Source organism: Melanerpes formicivorus, unplaced genomic scaffold, assembly GCF_026170545.1.
Source record: "Melanerpes formicivorus ecotype bairdi unplaced genomic scaffold, bMelFor1.0.p_v2 SCAF_23, whole genome shotgun sequence".
Taxonomy (NCBI): Eukaryota; Metazoa; Chordata; class Aves; order Piciformes; family Picidae; genus Melanerpes; species Melanerpes formicivorus.
In genome coordinates, this window is record NW_027142375.1 from 1,005,794 (window position 1) to 1,020,636 (window position 14,843).

The window sequence follows — 14,843 nt, forward strand, 5'->3', positions numbered from 1 at the left end:
GCCAAACCAAAACCCTTAATGAGCTAATTTGCTCATAATTTTTCATCTTGAAGCTTAAGGAATTGTGACTCTTTATGATATCATCTCATATCTCAGAAAGGGATCTTTACACAGGATGATGAAATGTGTTCCCACAGCAACTTCTCTGACAGAGGCTAAGAGAATCCCCAGCTTTTCCCATCTAAATCAGGAAGAAGTTAAAGTTAAGCACTGTGAAAGGGATGGCCACAAACCCAGAGATCCTGAGCAAAGCATGCAGAATCTGCCAAGGAGTGGACATGCAGGAAGGGATATGCAGCAAGACTGTTTTCCTTCCTCAATCCACAAAAGGCTTTTTTAGTTAGAAATATGTCTCTGCCCATGGCAGAGGGCTGGACTACAGGATCTTTAAGGTCCCTTCCAAGCTAAAGCGTTTATGATCCCATGATCTCATGTTCTGTGTAAGTGCCTTTTATTAACCTCTATTTACCTGTGAAAATTCTATACAGGACTGTGCTTTTCTGGTTGGAATAGGGAAGAGACACAAGGCAGCAGGAATTCTTTGGTATTGTGGTGGGTTGAAATTACCCCCCAAAATAAATCTCCAGACCAGCTCAGTTTGGGGTGGAAGCAAATGAAGCTCTGTTTATAAGCAAACTGCACTCTAGAAACAGGAAATGCAGTGAGTGTGTACAAACTCTGCAACAGATGTACAGCATAGAGATAATTACAATCTATAGACAACACAGGAGCTCCTCAGACACACCTGGATGGAGCCAGGGGCACTGCTCACCTCCTCCCCCACTCCCTCCCTCCTTCCCATCACCTCACACAGTAGTCACAACAGAGATCCCCTGGCAAGGCCACAGGAGGGAGAGAGAGAAGTTGCAAGCAGAAGTGACAGAAGAAGAATAGAGAGAGCAAGAACTGTTTCTGCCTCTGCTCTGTGTCCCCATTAGCAATCCAATGAATCCTGCAGACCTTAGCATTGTTTTCCTTTTACATCAAAGGGGAATTTATCTGACTTTCAGTCTTTGCAGTCAGGAACTAGGCTAAAGTTCCCCCTTCAAACAGTAACAGCTATTCATTACCTTCTATCTTTTCTCCTTGAAGGACTTCCACAGTGTGCTGCTGCAGACGATGAAACACTTCAAAGTGAAATGGAGGTGGATGGTAACAGAAATGAGCCACATCATTTGATTCCAAAGGTCTGCCAGCAGCCTGACAATACCATTTCCTTAATGAGAATTACTCCAGAGGAAGGTAGACAGATCTAAGTGGAAATTAGGTATTGTTTCTAAAACATAATTACTGCTTTTGAAGTAATTGTGGAGCAATTTTCACTTATTATCATTAAAAAAAACCCCAAAGACATTAAAGTCAGTAAAGGATAAACTTTTGGAATGGAGGTGTATAGCAGAGCAGAAGAACTTGAAGATGAATCACAGAATCCTCACAGAATCCTCACAGAACCACAGGATGTCAGGGGCTGGAAGGGATCTCAGAAGCTCCTGCAGTCCAACCCCCTGCCAGAGCAGGAGCACCTAGAGCAGATCACACAGCCAGGTGGGTTTTGAGTATCTCCAGGGAGGGAGACTCCACAACCCCCCTGGGCAGCCTGGGGGCTTTGTTATATCTGCAATCTATTTTCATTATCTACTGAGCAGTTCAGTAGAGACAACCACTGCTCAGTAGTGCAATTACTATTCATGTCATCAGCAGCTGTTGCAAAGTAAATGCTTTAGAAAACCTATTTACAAAGATAGCTATGGCCTGCAGCTGGAGTTCCCAGGCTGCATGAGCTTAGAGAAGTTCTCCAGTTTGAGAAAGTCTCAACTTAGGAGTTGCTTTCTGGAGGGTTTCTTAAAGATCATTTTGGTTCCTCCAGGCTGAGCCATAGAAGTCTTTCTAGAAACTTCTTATCAGGCTAATTGCTAACAGATTACCAATAGAAACATAACCCCAGAGGCTGGGTTTTGGTAATCTTCTTCCCAGTTGTTAAAGGCATGCATCAGATTTTCCTCTGGTGAAGCTGTGCCAGAGGTGGAAGATGCTCTTTTCAAGTGAAGGAAAGAGGATATCTTACACAAGGAGGCCACTGGGCATTCTTGTTCAAATATGTGCATGCAGCTTGGACCTTCCAGAGACACCTGATTCAACAAGGAAGTTTTCTGCCTGGGGGGCAATTAGACTTGAAAGTCTAAAGTGTTGACCTGTAGGAAGCATCATTTCAACACTTTTCCAAGATATATCAGATGACCTCAAGCTGAGTGGTGCTGTCCATACACCAGAGGCACAGGATGGCGACCTGCACAGGCTGGAGAGGTGGTGCCCAGGTGAACCTCATGAGGTTCATTAAGAGCAAGTGCAGGTTCTGCACCTGGGCTGGAACAATCTTCACTATCAATACAGACTGGGGGAGGAGGGGATAGAAAGCAGCCCTGAGGAAAAGGACTTGGGGATGCTGATGGATGAGAAGCTGGACAGGAGCAGGCAGGGTGAGCTTGCAGCACAGAAGGCAAATCACAGCCTGGGCTGCATCCAAAGCAGCATTGCCAGCAGGTCCAGAGAGGTGATTCTGCCACTTTGCTCTGCTCTGGGGAGACCTCACCTGGAGTGCTGTGTACAGGTCTGGAGCTCTCAATATAGGAAGAACATGGACCTGATGGAGAGGGTCCAGAGGAGGCCATGACAATGATCAGGGGGTTGGAGCAGTTCTGCTACAAGGACAGGCTGAGGGAGCTGGGGGTGTTCAGCCCGGAGAAGAGGAGGATCCAAGGAGGCCTTCCAGTATCTGAAGGAGGTTACAAGAAAGCTGAGGAGGGACTTTTTAGGGTGTCAGGGAGTGATAGGACTGGGGGGGATGGAACAAAACTAGAAATGGGTAGATACAGATTGGATGTTAGGAAGAAGTTCTCCCCCATGAGGGTGGTGAGAGCCTGGCACAGGTTGCCCAGGGAGGTGGTGGAAGCCTCATGCCTGGAGGTTTTTAAGGCCATTGTGGATGTGGCTCTGAGCAACCTGATGTGGTGTGAGGTGTCCCTGCAGGGGGGCTGGAATTGAATGATCGGTGAGGTCCCTTCCAACCCTGACAATTCTGTGGCTCTATGATATTTGCACCCTGAGGAGCAGTGTAGAGTGGCTTTGTCTCTTTCCTACTGTCACAGAGTGGTCCCGTTGGATACAGCATTGTTAGCAAAACTCCCCACAATTGCATGAGTCAGCTTTGCTTGTTTGAACAGATTCCCCTGGAAGGTGAATTAAATCCTGCTCACTTTAGCAGGCTTTCCTAAGCTTCCTGACAGGGTCATTAGTAACAGCACACACCAAGCATGTGTGGGTTTTGCATGGTTCTTATTGTGAAACAAATGCAATCATGAAACACATGATGTAGTCTCAGTCTCTAAGGTGCTGATAACATTAATTGAACAGAGTAAAAAGAGTCTTAGGGTGGGCAAGACCTTTCTTTCTGGCACACAGAAGTGTTTTGCAAGTGAGGTGTGCTGTTCTGACAGAGGAGCAGAAGCAATGATGGTTTCCAGGCAAAGAATGGTCTGGTCCTAGCTGTCTGCCAGCTTTGTCCTGTCTGCAGCAGACAGAAGTGCCTGGAACCCCTCTGACTCTCTTTTGTCAGTATTCCCCAGCCTTACTGGAATGCCTTACTGCTAGGAGCAGCCCATGTGGAATGGGAAGTTTTCCTCTGCCTCTGCTACACTTGGTGTTTTTCTTTCACAGGTTGGACAACATAAATGTCACAGGTGTTACTCCTGTGGGTTCTTGGGCTGTTGCACCCATGGGCATGAGGCAGAATGCTGAGGCAGAAATGCTTACGGTGCAGCCATATGTGCTCCAATCCTGTTGGTTCAGGAGGTACTTCCCATTATAGTAATTGATGTCTGACAGTTCTGGAAGGATAAGGTCTCCAGTTCAGCCTCAGAATGAGTGAATGAGTTTATTGTTCTGCCACTCAGGACCTTGGATGAATTGTTGTCACTGGTTTTAGCTCAGGCAAATATTCCTTTCCTTCGTGCTCGATGTGAGACATTGCACATGGAGATGGAGGAAGGTGAAAAGCCTACGAGTTCAGTCTCAGGGGGATCAGAACCTGTGGCAGCACAGAGCAGTTCTCTGATCACTACTCATGTCCTGCAAAGGATGGCAAAGTTCATTCTGCCCCCAAGTGCCAGCATGGTGAGGGAGGCATAGGCATCATGAATAAATGAAGAAGGAAAGCTAAACTCATAGGAACACAAAGCCTTTGGGGGGTTATGCTAGTTCAGTGAGATACCCACAAGCACGCTTGCTTTCTCTCTCTTTTTTTGTGCCTCTGTGGATTTTACCCTTCCCTCCTATCAGTAGGTTTTGACTCATTCATTTCCCGGAGGAAATGAACTCTCAGGAGTGCCTGTCAAGAGGCCTCAAGGTGAGGGAGAGGGCAGGTTCCCATTACCAAGGCAAAAGGCAGCCTCAGTCCTCATTCAAGAGGAAGGCTTCCATGAGGGAGAGAGGGGAAAAGGGAGAAGGTAGATGAATGTCCAGACTGCAGAAGTGCTTCACTTAAAGAGGACATGAAATCACACCTAATAATTATCAACATGCTCAACAGTTCTTGCAGCCCATGATATATTCCTATAATCAAATATGAGATCAGCTCTGTAGCAGCAATTATTACAGTCTGGTCCAACGTGCCTCATTTAGTGCTGCTGGACTGACAGATGAAGGTGTGAGCTTCTGGAGGGGGGAGAGAATCAGAAGAGGAAAAGAAGTTACTTTAAGACTTCAGGCTACACATGAAATTTGTTTATCTCTATTCTTTCTTGATAGGGATAATGAGAGTGGCTTACATGTCTTAGGGGTGCCACACCTCAGTGTTGCATGGAGTGCCAGGAAGGTTTAGACAAAGAAGGCCTGGTGGATGAACTGCGCCTCCAAAAGCTCAAGCCATTAGCTGTGGAGTGTGCTAAGGGGCATGTGGTCTATGGGCTCATACATACATGTAGAGAGAGCGCTTTTGAGACACGTCTGGCATCCAAGTGGAATCTGAAGAGGGATTTAGATGCTTCTGAACTGTATCTAAATATTATTCCTGCTTAATGTTGTGGTTTCAGACAGTTCAGAGAGGCAGTTCAGAGAGGCAGTTCAGAGAGGCAGTTCAGAGAGAGAGTTTATCCTCAAGGAGCTTTAAAACCAAATTGTCAGGGGTGGTTTTTTCCCCTAATTTTACCCATCCCTCAGAGTGTTTTAGACGTGTTTCAGACAGGTAAGAAGGCTGGGGGGTGATTCAGCAATCTTTATTCACATTATCAGCCTGGACAGTGAAGCCTACCCATCTCTGAGGGAACTATGACGTCCTTAGGCATGGGCCAGCCAAAGAAAGGAATAAAATAAAGTGGTGGTGTGGGGAGGCTCAGCTATGTCTCCATCAGCCAGCATCTCCTGGTTTGATCTCACTTTGCTGCTAACCTTTGTGTTTACATTTGCCATCGTTCTGAAGTGCTTTTATCACAATGGAAGCACAATTCACATTAATCAATTGGAGTAGCAGCCAAAAGAGAGCGGCCAGGCAGGGAAGGACCTGGGGGTGCTGGTTGATGGTAGGCTGAACATGAGCCTGCAGTGTGCCCAGGTGGCCAAGAGGGCCAATGGCATCCTGGCCTGCATCAGGAACAGTGTGGCCAGCAGGAGCAGGGAGGTCATTCTGCCCTGTGCTCAGCACTGGTTAGACCACACCTTGAGTCCTGTGTCCAGTTCTGGGCCCCTCAGTTTAGGAAGGAGGTTGAGCTGCTGGAAGGTGTCCAGAGAAGGGCAACAAAGTTGGTGAGGGGCTTGGAGCACAGCCCTGTGAGGAGAGGCTGAGGGAGCTGGGGCTGCTTAGCCTGGAGGAGAGGAGGCTCAGGGGTGACCTTATTGCTCTCTACAACTACCTGAAGGGAGGTTGTAGCCAGGTGGAGGTTGGTCTCTTCTCCCAGGCAGCCAGCGCCAGAACAAGCGGACACAATCTCAGGCTGCGCCAGGGAAGGTTTAGGCTGGAGGTTAGGAACAAATTCTGTACAGAGAGAGCTATTGCCCATTGGAATGTGCTGCCCAGGGAGGTGGTGGAGTCACCATCACTGGAGGTGCTCAGCAGGAGACTTGATGGGGTGCTTGGTGCCATGGGTTAGTTGATTGGGTGGTTTTGGATGACAGGTTGGACTCGATGATCTCGAAGGTCTCTTCCAACCTGGTCTGGTCTATTCTAAAAAAAAGGGGCTGGCAGTTGTCTGTCATCATCAAGAGCTCCTGGAAAACTTGTCCTTGATATCATTGTGTCTGAGCAAGATGCATCATCATTGCTTGACTTCATTGACTTGATCTTTCTTTCTATTCATGAACAGTCCAAGGCACAAATCCTTGGACTTGTACAGCTGCATTGCCTATGAGATCTCTAGTGCAGTAGTACTGAGTTCATAGGCAGAGAAGCCAACATACTTCAAATGGTTGACTCAGCTTAAAAGCTGTAGCTGAAACTGTGGGGTTTACTGCATTACAGAGTTTAGGTTTTGGTCTGTGTTTTTTCTTGGTCTTATGATAAGTCATCCCTTGATCCCCCCTCAATCACTCTGTCTTAGATAAAATACTCTCAGTTGCTGTTGGGCTTTCCAAATGTCAGACTTGCAATGCAAATACAAGGCTTGTCTCTGGTGCTCACTCTTGCTGGTGCTGTGTGGTGGCAGGGCAAAAGAGGCTGCTGGGGAATGTGTTTGTTAAGGAAGGGGAAGTGGACCTGATCAGCAGCAATCAGGCAAATGCCAGTGGGGTGGAGAAGTCTCCAACAGCCCCAAGTCAGGCAATAATGAACTAAAGCAAGCTGCCAGATAGGCAGGATGCAGCAGGATGTGCATGAGGGGTGGTCTGGAGCTGACTGCATACCTGCCAGAAGTCTACTAGGAGGTTTTTGGCAGGCTGGAGGGGAGGAGGAGACTGTGTTGGAGGAGAAGATGACCAGAGGTGCTAGAAGATCCAACCAAAGATCTCTGACCATCAAGTGGGTAAAGCAGGAACAAAATAAGCTGTGGAAGACATCTTCTTTCCTCATCTGTCAGACGTGGGCTGTGTTGCTGGCTGTGGCACTGCATATCAGGAAATGTGCTGTTGAATTCTTAGCTAGAGCCCGACCACAGCCCACTCCAGCAGCACCCCTGGGGCTGGGGCCTGGCAAGAGCTGCAGTTCACAGGGGCAATAAAAATAATCCAGGGGACTGGCTCCACAGCTCTGATCAGTCACACATGGAGCTGTCTGTGCCAGCCAAATGAGCTGTCATTAACCAACACATCATTAACAAACACAGGCCATTATATATATACATTTGTTTGTTTGTTTCATTAGCTGGAATTGTTATTTTTGTCATTATTTCAGGCTCCAGATTAAGAGGCGACATAGAGCTTAATGTTGAACCTGTTCTGTAAAGGGCTGAGTGCTTTTAAGTCTCAGGGCACACACCCCCCCCACACACCCCCCCCTTTCTCTTCCTGGAAGAAACTGCAGCTAGGAGGGGAGGTGTAGAGGTGTAGGGCAGAGGTAGGGAGATGTGGCCAGAGGCAGTGAACAGAGCTCTCATCACAGTAGCTAAAGCTGCAGCATCAGCCTCCCCAAGCACTCAGAACCAGGAGGGGGTTAGCAGGCTGCTGTAGTCCTGATTGTGCTCTGCAGTGATTCACAGCTCTTCCCATTCTTGAATTCCCTGCTGGTGCCTTGCCCTCTTCTAGGGCCTGTGCTGTAAGCTCAGGGGCTTTTGGCTCCGGTGCAGAGGCTCCGTGAGCAATGCAGCTGGAAGCAGTTATGGGTTGAATTTGGCATCCAAGCTGAATGCATCTGGGTGACTTGAATTGTTCTTAATGATGTTTTTGTTTTATTGTTTTCATTTTGAGCTGCACTGTGCCCCTGCTCTCCCTGTCCCCCTGTGCTGTACATTCTCTTTGCTTTCAGCCCAGGGTAACTGCTCTTTGTTGTGCCGTGTTTGTCATGTTAATTTTTTATCGCCTCGGTTACTTTCTTTTCTTTTTCCCTTTTGATTGTTTAGTTATATCCTTCCCATCTGCTCTGACATTTCAATAAATTCACTGCTACATTATCTTTGTCCCTAGAGCTGCAGTTTATTCTTCTCTTCTAATGCCTCTGTCTCGAAGCTGGGTATCAACTGTTTATTTTTCCTAACAGCTTCCCCTTGGGGCTGAGAAGGCAGCGGCAGAGCGCAGCCGTGCGCGGAGCAGCTGCGGCAATCCTGGTGCCAGAGCGCCCCCTGCCAGGTACCATGGCGAATAACATGGATCCTCCTGGGGCAGCGCTCCGCAGCGCAGAGTCTGGCCAGGTGCACGGCCAGGTACTTGCGTGAGAATTGCAGCACTTCACAGGATGTTAGGGACTGGAAGAGACCTCCGGATCATCGAGTCCAAGCCCCCTGCCAGAGCAGGACCAGAGGATCCAGTGCAGGTCCCACAGGAACACATCCAGATGGGTCTGGAAAGTCTCCAGAGAAGGAGACTCCACAACCTCTCTGGGCAGCCTGCTCCAGGGCTCTGGGACCCTCACAGTGATGAAGTTCCTCCTCATCTTGAGGTGGAACCTCCTGTGCTGGAGTTTCTATCCATTGCCCCTTGTCCTATCCCAGGGTGCAGCTGAGCAGAGCCTGTCCCCTCCCTCCTGACCCCCAGCCCTCAGAGATTTAGACACATTTATTAAATCCCCTCTCAGCCTTCTCCTCTCCAGACTAAACAGCCCCAGGTCCCTCATCCTCTCCTCATCAGGCAGTGCTCCAGTCCCTTCAGCATGCTCATTGCCCTCCATTGGACTCTGTCCAGCAGATCCCTGTCCCTCCTGAACTGGGGAGCCCAAAACTTGGTGTAGTACTCTAGGTGAGGTCTCACCAGGGCAGAACACAGGGGGTGCTGCTGCAAACGGTAAGAAAATGAAGGGGGTTCTGTACTACATTTTCAGGTCGAGGGACTGCCCTTCACCTGCTGAGTTTCACGCCACTCTCTGAGGTACTTGCACACCCTTGACCCCACCGAGTAAAAGCTCACAGGAAGGGGCTGTGCTGGGCAGCAGTCCCAGCGGAGCAGTGGGTAAGTGTGCTCTCCTCCTGCCCACTCATGCTGTGCATGGGGAGGGGACCTCCTGTGGGAAAGCATTTTTTCCCTCTTTGCAAAGCTGATTGCACTTTGAGAAGCCAGTTTGTATTTAGTCAAGGCTTTGGGCTTTGGTAGGTGCTGACAAGTCTTGCTCTGTGGTCAAAGACTGCTGTGAGCTGGCCATTTGTGGAGGGAATGACCTCTTGCAGCCTCTGAGGGTGGCTTGAGTAGAGCATCTCACAAGCCTCAGCTAGTATCTCAGTTTAGAGGGGTTGATGAAGATGAGTTTTAAGTGAGGTGTTGAATTTGTGCCGAAGCAGCGTGGCATCGCCAGGCACTGGAGCCCAGGCCAGCAGCATCTGCCCCTGGAGGTGCTGGGCAAACCCAGGATGGACAGCTGCTGAGTGGAGAGGCAAGGGGACAGAGGAGTATGATACTCTCTTACTCTCTTTTCTGGGGGGCTGAGTAGTACTTACTTTGTCAGCACTTTCTGAAGCCAAGCTCTCACAAAGGGATTTATTTCTGTACCAAGGAGCTGAAGGAGCCCTTAAGCAGAGGTTTGCTGTGTGGGTTCCTCCCAGCAGCCATGCCTGTGTGCTGCTTTCTGAAGCACTTGCATGGGAGGCATTTGGCCATTCAGTGCTGCAACACAGACACAGAGCCATACCTGCACCTTGAAACTATTCTCAGCACGGGGAAGGCTGTGGCCATACATTTATCAAGAGCAAATGTGAATGGAGGACACTGTTCATGACTCAGGTGAGGGAAGTGCCGGCCCACAGGGTTCATTTGTTACCGGTTTGGGTGAGGTGTAAGGCGAGGTTAGCAACATTACACAACCCTTTCTGAATGGTGTCCTTATTAAACCTGATGCACTTCTTCTCCTTCAAAGCACTCCTTTTAGACTTCTGCAGTAAACTCCAGGTGCTTTAATGAGTTCAGCCACTGGAGTCTTGCTCTCTCTTGTATTTTTTAACACCCTCCAGAGAAGATGAACACCACCCTGGTAGCTACTTGTTTAAATTCCAGTGCAGGAAGGTGCTTTACTAATATGCAGTGATGCCCAATGCCAGCACAAGGGCAGTGGTAGAAGCTGAGGCAGAGGAAGTTCCATGGGAACAGGAGGAAGAATTTTTCCCCTGTGAGGGTGACAGAGCCCTGGAGCAGGCTGCCCAGGGGGGTTGTGGAGTCTCCCTCTCTGGAGATATTCAAGACCTGCCTGGATGTGTTCCTGTGTGATCTGCTCTAAGTGCTCCTGCCATGGCAGGGGGGGTTGGACTGGGTGAGCTTTCCAGGTCCCTTCCAGCCCCTGACAGGCTGTGAGTCTGTGATTTGCTGTTTGCAGATAAACAAAAGGAAAGCAGCACTGGGTGAAAGAAGTGTGTTTCCTGGTACACTGTTATTTTAGCACAGCTCCTCTGTGAGGCACACAGCAAATGACTGCAAATAATGCTGACCAAATTTCCCCTGTCAAATGTAAGACCCAGCATTCATTTTCTGATGCACTAACTCAGAAGTTTTGGCTGTGCTCTTTCAAAGTGACTAACAGGACAGATGCTACCCTGCAGGTATCAGAGGGTGGGGGATGGTCACTTTGGTCCTGTGCCGAACCAGCAACAAGGGGAAAGCTGTGTGTGGGCATGTAAAGGGCAAAAGCACAGTGTACAGTAGGAGGTAGGGATGTCAAGCCACACACTGTCAAGCAGCACAAGAGGAGGCCAAAGAGGTTGCTACTGGGCAGGATAAAAAGGTGAAAAGAAAAAGCCCTGCATGCAGCATGGATCAATCCCTGCAAGACCAACCATGGTGAGAGGTACTGGTTCAGACATGGTGGAAACGCAGGGCTGTCAAGCAAGGGTGTCATCTGCCACCAGGGACACAGGCACATGGGAGGTGCCATTTATCCTTTCCTTTTCTCTGTCCCTAAGTGTAGTGCAGAAGAGAAATCAGCTGCTGGGATGTCACATCTGTGCACACAACTGGGGCGCTTCCTGGGGCTTCTGCATCTGCATTTGGGCCAAAGGAGCAGAGGGAAGGGGACCAAGGATTACCCAAGATTCTTCTTGAGAGCTTCCCGTGTTCTGGGACCATGTGGGTACTCAGTCCCCAGCCTAATGTCAGAGGCAATCTGTAGCTGTGTTGGTGACTGAACCTGCCAAAGTGGCATCAAAGGGGGCATTAGTGTCAGTTCCATTCTATAAACCATCCCCACTGCTTATGCATCACACAGCTTTGAGTAGCTGCATAAATGAGAACCAAGACAGCCCTGCAGCTAATCCTGGGCTGCCTGCATAAGGTCTACAGAACATCACACACAGAGCTGTTGCAGCTGTTGCAGAGTGATTGCAGCAGGCCTCTCTAGGTCTCAATTCAAGCTGTGACTTCTGGACCAGGTGGGCTTTTCAGACATCTTGTTTGCCTCTGCCTTTGTGCCACCTTGTAAGTAGTACTTGATACTGCTGTGTGAAATACTTTGCCTTCTGAAGCTGAGCTGTGGGGAGGCAGGCAGACAGAAGGGCCCCTCAGGAAGGTACTCTCCCCAGTTTTAAGCGTGAGACTTACAAGTAACCCCCTGAGGGTCTGCTTCCAGCCAGTGACAAAGGCTCTCTGGGACAGCAATGCAGAAGGGAAACTGTTGTGTCCAGCCCTGCATCCTGCCTTGGAGATAAAGGCCAGGCACAAGTGGTGTGTTTCTATAGCTGGAAGAGACAGGTAACAGAATGATCATTGCAAGCCCTGCCTTCAACCAGAAGTGCTAGGGTGTGCATTTGCAGCAAGTCTAAACTGATTTGTGTCTGCAGGGAGGGAAGTGCTGCTGGCATGGAGGGGGCTGCTTGTTCCTGATAACCAGGAATGAGCAAGCCTGGCAGCCTCCGTCCGCTCCTGCTCGACTCCATTCTCTTGCTGGCCATGTGCCAATGTCCTTGACCAACTTTCCTGCCCAGAAAGCACAGCCTCCCACAATGTTTCTTCCATGCTGTCAGAAGGTTGTCTCCAGGCTTTCCCTGCACCTGGATGTTCTTCCCTCCTGACTCCCAAAATTTAACCTCAAAAAAGCCCAACAAAGGAGTAGATGTTCCCTGCTGAAGGCTCTGAGAGCTGCTGGCTGTGCTCTAAGAAGTGCCAAGCGTTTCCTTGTACAAACTGTCCTTGTGACCACAGTGCTCTGTGGCTCAGTTGTGAGCAAAGATTCCCTCCCACCCCCCCCCCCCCCCCAACTCACGGGTCACAAGCCCCAGCAGGAGGGAGCTGGCTGCCCACACCCTCGCCAGTTCCACTTTCACACAGTGACACTCATACCTCGGTTTCCCTTGCGACATCCACCGTTTCCTCATGGGGCAAGGAGAGGGATGGGGCAGTGGCTGCTGCAGGCATGTTCACACTTGAGTTGGTGCTACCAACGTCAAGCCCGGCAAGTTTCTCATGAACAGGCACAAACACTTCGTGTTCCCAGCCCCAGAGCATCTTGTCAAACTGGGAGGGTGAGTGGGGGGAAATGGAATTGTGCTTTGACTGGGAAGTATCCCTCCTGTTCTCCTGATTGGCTGTGGTAAGGCTCTTGCAGCTGAACAGGAGAGAATTACTCAGGGCCCATCCAGAGCATCCTAGTGAGAGCTGCAAAGAGAGCTGCCCAAGGGCTTCCCAGGCCCTGAAACGCCTGTGGCTCATGGCTCTGCTCACAGTGCCTGGGACTTGGTGGCAGCAAGGGAAGCCATATGCAAGCATGCCACCAGGGAAAAAGAGAAAGCATTTTTCTGCTGTTATTTTCTCCAGTGCTGGCAGTCATCACTGCAGTTAGTTTAATTTTGCTGTTTGGGGTTTTTTGTCATCAGTAGACACATCTCCTGGAGAAGCTTCTTCTCTTGCCTCCACAAACAGTGCATTTCAAACAAGAAGAACCAAGTTGGGGAAAAAAATCAAGGTTTCACCTGCCCTTCATAAGCCATTTTCCATCTGCCTTCCTCCAACAGAACTTTACCATAGCCTTTACTGAAAATCAGACTGTGTTCTTTGGTTAAGTTGTGAGATTGTAGGCCTGAAAGTCATGAGGGTTTAAAGGAACTAAAATGAAGTTTAAAATAACTATCTGTTGTGAAAGTTGCTGCCCAAAAAAGCTCATGAGCTGCAGACTTTGATCACTGCAGGGACCTACTGGCCAAAGCCCTGAAGGGAAGAGGGGCCCAGGAGAGCTGCTCAAGGATCACCTTCTCCATGCCCAGGAGCAAAGTATACCCACAAAGAGGCAAGCAGGAAAGAATGCCAGGAGACCTGCCTGGATGAGCAAGGAGCTCCTGGACAGGCTGGCACACAACAAGAAACTCTACAAGGAGGGGAAGAGAGGACAGCTGGGATGGGGGCATGGAAGGAAGCTGCCTGAGCAGCAAGAGCCCTGCTTAGAAAAGCTAAAGCTCAGTTAGAATTCAATCCAGCCGGGGAGATCAAGGGGAGCAGTAAACATTTCTATAGGTATATTGATGGTAAGGAGAAGCCTGGGGAAGGTGTGGGCCCCCTCAGAAGGGAAACAGCTGAGCTGGTGACCAGTGACATGGAGAAGGCTGAGGTTCTCAATGACTTCTTTATCTCAGTCTTCACTGGCAAGGGCTCCAGCCACACTCCAGAATATTGGAAGATAATGGCAGGGACTGGAAGAAGGAACTGCCCATGGTGAGTGAAGATCAGGTTCATGACCATCTGAAGCACCTTAAAGTGTTCAAGTCCATGAGACCCGATGGGATACACCCATGGGTGCTGAGGGAGCTGGGGAGGAGGTTGCTAAACTGCTCTCCATCATATTCCAAAAGTCCTGGCAGTCTGGGGAGGTCCCCAGGGACTGGAAAGGGGGAAACACAACTCCCAGTTTCAAGAAGGGAAAGAGGGATGACCCAGGGAACTACAGGCCAGGCAGTCTCACCTCTCTGCCTGGTAAGATCTAGAGCCTCCTGGAGGCACTGCTGAGGCAGAGAGAATAGTGAAGAGGTGATTGGGCACAATCAGCACAGCTTCACCCAGGGCTAATCCTGCCTGACAAACCTGGTGGCCTTCTGTGACAAGGTCACAACATTAATAGATGAAGGCTGAGCAACTGATGTCATTTACCTGGACCTGAGCAAAGCCTTCGACACTGTCCTGCACCACATCCTGGTCTCCAGGCTGGTGCAGGATGGGTTCCATGGATGGACCATTCAGTGGATAAAGAACTGGCTTGATGGCTGCACCCAAAGGGTGGCTGTCAATGGGTGCATGTCCAAGTGGAGGCCAGTGACAAGTGGAGTCCCTCAGGGATCAGTACTGGGACCAGGCTTGTTTAGCATCTTTGTGGGTGCTGTGGACAGAGGCATTGAGTGCCCCCCTCAGCACCAAGCTGTTTGGCGTGGCTGACAGCTGGAGGGAAGGGATCCATCCAGAGGGACCTGGACAGGCTGCAGAGCTGGGCCCAAGCCAGCCTCATGAGGTTCAACAAGACCAAGTGCAAGGTCCTGCAGCTGGTTCAGGGCAATCCCAAGCACTGATATAGGCTGGGCAGGGACTCACTAGAGAGCAGCCCTGAAGAAAAGGCTTTGTGTGTGCTGGTGGATGAGAAGCTCCTCATGAGCCAGCAGTGAGCACTTGCAGCCCAGAAAGCAAAGCAGAGCCTGGGCTGCATCAGGAGACGTGTGGCCAGCAGGTTGAGGGAGGTGATTCTCCTATCACCCTGTGATAGGACAAGGGGCAATGGATAGAAACTGCAGGACAGGAGGTTGCATCTCAAGATGAGG